The sequence below is a fragment of the Schistocerca piceifrons genome, chromosome X (assembly GCF_021461385.2).
Source record: "Schistocerca piceifrons isolate TAMUIC-IGC-003096 chromosome X, iqSchPice1.1, whole genome shotgun sequence".
NCBI classification, from domain to species: domain Eukaryota; kingdom Metazoa; phylum Arthropoda; class Insecta; order Orthoptera; family Acrididae; genus Schistocerca; species Schistocerca piceifrons.
Genome location: NC_060149.1, coordinates 124,525,420 through 124,530,968, shown reverse-complemented (window position 1 = coordinate 124,530,968; position 5,549 = coordinate 124,525,420). Strand labels below are relative to the sequence as shown.

The 5,549-nt window shown below is 41.5% G+C and overlaps 1 pseudogene; it reads left to right on the top strand.

Annotated features, from left to right (window-relative positions):
- The first annotated feature begins 5,168 nt into the window (after positions 1 to 5,168).
- On the top strand, positions 5,169 to 5,286 carry LOC124723466 (annotated as a pseudogene).
- Positions 5,287 to 5,549: the final 263 nt, after the last annotated feature.

Sequence of the window (5,549 nt, the reverse complement as noted above, 5' to 3'; positions counted from 1 at the left end):
TGAAGTGGTTACTAAATCTGAAAGACACATCCATTAGCCTGACTAGGCAGGCATTAAAACTCAGTGAGTTTTAGTACAAATAAATTCTAAGCTGGAACATAGCAGTAGTAAAAGCACTATGTCAAGAGATTGCTGAGTGGCAAGCAGCACAGAACGCCAACAGAGAGTGTAACTAGTACAACAAGCAGCAGCACTTTAGCATGTATGACGGATTGAGTAGGGAGATTAAATTAGGACCATGTGTGGTTGTACCAACATAGCTGAGGGAAGTAGAAGTATTGAGGGGAATGCATGATCACAGTTTATCTGGCCATGGAGATTGCAGAACAATGAATCAGAGGGAGGCAGGGATATATTGGTGGAGAGGACGGAAAAATTACGTTGATAAGTGTGTCAGGAAACATGTACAATGTACACAGCATGTGCATTTGAGCCAGAAACAGGCACTACTGCAGAGGTTACCAGGAACAACCAAAGCTTTGAGTTTTATTGAGGTGGATGTGTTAGGACCATTTAACCGAATGCCTGCAGGAAATCATTATGTTAACCATCATAGATCATTTCTCTTGTTACCTCGAGATGGTGCCAATACCAGACCAGCAGACAGTTGCAGTTGCACAGGCATTGTTGAATAGATGGGTACTGAAGTTCAGAGTGCCAGAAGCAATAATAACTGATCAAGGAACTGATGAACGAATTCTGTCAGTTGCTGAAGGTGAAGAAGTTCAGCCCAGTTCATCCTCAATCAGATAGAAGGACAAAGTGAGTTCATCGGATGAGTAGGAGGCTGCTTAGTTACTACATGAACTCTCACCACACAGATTGGGTCACATATCTATCTTTTGTTGTGAGTACGTATAATTCAAAAGTACACACTAGCATGATGTTGTCACCGTTCGAGTTAGTGTGTGATCAGAACACGCCATCGCCATTCAATACGTTTAAGCAGAAAGGGAGTCAGTCTGGGAATTTATAAGAGCAGTGAGAGAGATTTGGAAAATGGTTCAGCAAGCAAACACCAAGCCACTTAAAGGCAAGAGGAGGCAGTGAAATGTAATGGGGTTTTACTTCAGTACAAGATGGGCAAGCGGATAATGTTGTTAAATCTGTATACTTCAAAAGGAAAGACAAAGAAGTTTATAAAACAGTATGAAGGCCCATAGAAAGTGATTGAAACCATGCCACTTGTGAATGTGAAGCTACAGTTGCCAACAAGGTTAACAGCTGTACATGTCTGCCGTCTGCTACTATTCAAAGGTGCGCAAGAAGCACTCCCAGGAGTAATATTAGTGTAACCAAGGAACAAAGTGAGAAAGGAGGACTTGGAGAGTGAAATATTGGAGGAGGAGGAGGTCCATATACCTCATACACCATATGCATTAAGGTCAAGGGACAGTTATGGGTAGCTTTGTGTGTATATGTTAAGGTAAGAATTATGTGTAGTAACTGTACGAAGCTGGATGTGATATTATCTAGCCACAAACAAAAATTAAGTTTGGTATTCAATGTACTGGAGCTAAGGAATGAGATAAGATGGTTTGAGGAAGTGTTTACAGAGTTCCAGCAGTTAGCGAGTAGTAAGGGAGTATTCAGGGAGATATCGGAAGAACTGAAGATGTTGCTCATGGCATATGCACAAATGAAGGAGCAGATGCGAGAGGTAGTGGGAGTTGTACCACATGAGTTGCAAAGGATGAAACATATGCTCAATTGAAGAAGCAGATGCGAGAAGTGTTGGAAGTAGTGCTGCATGAGTTGTGAATGATGAAAAGGGGATGGATAAATGCTGATGACAGGATACTTAAGAGCATATTTGGGACTGTGGATACAAGTAACATAAATGAGATGAATAGGACAGCAGAGGTGGTAAGAGAATTGGCAGAACGGAGTACGGCAACTGTGGAATGGCATTCCATGCAGATCATGAATTTGGAGAGCAGTGTGTTGAACAACTGGGGAGGTAATGGAGTATGCCAAGGTACAAAGTAACACTCTAAACTGGGATTTAGAGGGACTGAAGCACAGATGCAAGTATTAGATGCAAGAATAACATCAACATGACTGTTGCAGTCACTAAGGGATAGCACCTGGGATGCAAGGTTGGAGATGACAGACTTGCAAGACGCCATTCATGAGGTATTACATGGGCAATTGAGTCTGGTCCTGTTGTCTCTCAGGCAATATCTGAAGGGGTAGAGAAAGGTGTGGAAAGAAGTACTGTCAGAACTACAGTTGTTAGCAGAGCACAGCAGATATAACCTGCCTTTTTACTACCATGGAGCAACAGTGAATGTGGAAACAAATAGTGTATGGTTATAAATGTCAGTGAAGGTATTGGATGTGCAGAAGTATACATTGGTTACACATTACATGGTGTACACATATCCACTAAGGATAGGAACAGAAGCCGTCCGGTGTGTCCGAGTGGTTCTAGGCACTTCAGTCTGGAACCGCGTGAGCGCTGCGGTCACAGGTTCGAATCCTGCCTCAGGCGTGGACGTGTGTGATGTCCTTAGGTTAGTGAGGTTTAAGTACTTCTGCATTCTAGGGGACTGAAGACCTCAGATGTTAAGTCCCATAGTGCTCAGAGCCATTTGAACCATTTCTAGCAACGGTGGGGAGTCTGTGCAAGTGAAAGCAGATGGTGTGTTACTAGTTATGGAAGATGGGGATTGGCAATGGTAATGATCAAGAGTGAGCTACAGTAGTGCCAAAGGAGGTTAGTCACCATATGTCCAACTTGCGAGGTCCAGATGGAAGGAAGAACATACGCCATCCAGTTGTTCAGGGAAAGGTAGAGGTTCATCCATGCTGGAAGGAGGTGATGTAAGCAAAGCCACACTTCCAGAGAGCAGGTCTATATTGAGTGTATTCAGTGTGTGATGACATTATAGTGGTGACAAGTTACTACGAACAAGGGAAGCTCATGAGTGCAAGACGCTTACAATCGAGAGGTAGTGGGTTTCATGTACCTTCACTCATGACGTACGCAATTTCAGAGAGTACGCGTCCATACATTTCGCAGTCCCACTTATAAAGAAATTGCAATGAAATGAATACCCCTAGCTGCATACAGGCATTGATACAAGTCAACAGTAACGGTCGAAAATGTGTGCCCCTACTGGGACTCGAACCTGGGATCTCCTGCCTACATGGCAGATGCTCTATCCATCTGAGCCACCGAGGACAAAGAGGACAGTGCAACTGCAGGGACTTATCTCTGACATGCCTCCCGTGAGACTCACATTCCCAACTTATTGTCCCACACAATATTCATAGTGCCTCTGCCCATTATACTCATTACTCGCGGCTTTCTGCCTATTCCCGTAACAGTTCGGGCACTGTTTGTGCATCCGCACAAAAGAAGATGGTCAAATGGCCGGTGAGCCTTTTATATATATTGAACCATTTCTAGGAATGATGGGGAGTGGCCTCTGTGAAAGACTGTAGCAGTTCAGTCACCAGCTATTACAACTTGCCCACAGTAATAAGCAACCACCACTTGATGGGGTCTAGTAGTTGGCTTGAGGAAATACAAAATGTGATCAAAAGTATCTGGACACCTGGCTGAAGAAACTATATTTTCAATGGGAAGATATACTTTTTTAATGGAATTTGAAACATGTTGGAAAGATGGGTTCATTTACATGATGTTTGTTAAGTTTTGTAGTGAAATTTCCTAAATGTAAGTGCCCAGGCAGGTGGCAAGATGCTCTCATCTGCTGAGGTAGTAAACATGACTGAATGCAGCTCGTACACATCCCAGGAACAGTGCATTGTGAAAATAAAGACTGTATGGAATTCAATAAGGACAGAATTCTGTCATGACAGCTATTAATGAGAATCTAAAGGAGGTATTTGATAATAAATAAATGACATTATCAAAAATGATATAACAGTGCTTCTTGAGTTGTTTCTTGTCTGTAGATCAATAAGAATTCACGAAATTGTATAAAAAGAAGACTTACTGCAACACCACTTGCTTCTTGTAAAGTCAATTAATTTCAATGCATAAAGTCAGTTGATAATATGAACAAGCACCTGAAATATATTGCTGAGCATATAAAGTGATGTGGCAGTTTGCAGTAAATCCTTAATTTTCTGAAATTATCTCACTAATTTCTGTTTTTTGAAGTGAATTCATGCATTTTGGGGTCCTCCTACTTCCATAAACTTCCCTGCTTGCAAATGTTCCATATAGAGGTGTACTCCAACCACATATGTAACAAAATAAAACGCTTTATTTGAGTTTAATAATTTTATACAGCATGTTATTCAGACTGGTTACAGGAGTTACATAGTAAAGCATATAAATAAAAATTGTAGAAAAATGGAAATACATGGCTAACAAGCATCTAAATAAACATATAGGACATTTTTAAAACAGCACAAATGATTTATTGCGAGATTAAATATTCAGTTTGGGTTCCATGAGCACTGATGCTTGGATTGATTTGAAAATGAGTATGCAGAGTGCACAGAACAGATACGAGTTTTTCTACCTATTTAGGAGCACAGGCTTCTACCACATGTGTCTTCATGCTATTTGCCATTGTTGGTATGCCTGGTACACTGCATTTATCAAAGTTACCAACAGAAAAGTATCCACTGGCTTGACAGCAGAGCATGAAGGTAACTGAACAATGCCACCATGTTCTGTACACCATTTTGGGTATGTTTCATTCAGAATTTACAATGGTGCTGACCAGCTCATAGAGCTTAATCCTAGTGAGACACAGAGGTGAGCACTGCCTTGATTTCACCCACACAGTTGATTAACAGTCATTGGTCTGATACACTGCCCAGCCTGGTGTGATTTTAAGTTATTTTCCACACCTGTTTAGGAAAATGCTGAACTGGTCACCAATCTCCACCTTGAATATACAATTCACAAACAGTTAAAATATGGTAACACACAGAACAAATTTTATATGATTTACTATCAGACGGCAATGTCTAGTTTCCACCCTTAGATTAACTGATAACTATGATGATGGGACAGGCATATAGCTACAAAGTTAAAATAAAATAAAATAAAATTTAAAGATATTTTATGGTGTAATTAGAAGTCCATATTCAAGAACTGTTGGCAGAATGTCTTTTAGGAAACACTTGTACATGTTGCCAGTTAGTATAATTTAAATAAAACATTGTTCAGTGATGAAATTGGCAATGGCCGTTCCGCAGTGGATACACCGGTTCCCGTGAGATCACCGAAGTTAAGCGCTGTCGGGCATGGATGGCACTTGGATGGATGACCATCTAGGCCACCATGCGCTGTTGCCATTTTTTGGGGTGTACTCAGCCTCGTGATGCCAATTGAGGAGCTACTTGACAGAATAGTAGCGGCTTCGGTCAAGAATACCTTCATAACGACCGGGAGAGTGGTATGCTGACCACACACCCCTCCATATCCGCATCCTCAATTGAGGATGACACGGTGGTCGGATGGTCCCAATGGGCCACTTGTGGCCTGAGACGGAGTTTTTTTTTTCCCCAGTGACAAAATCACAGAAGATTTCAAACCACACATACATAAGAAGGATCAA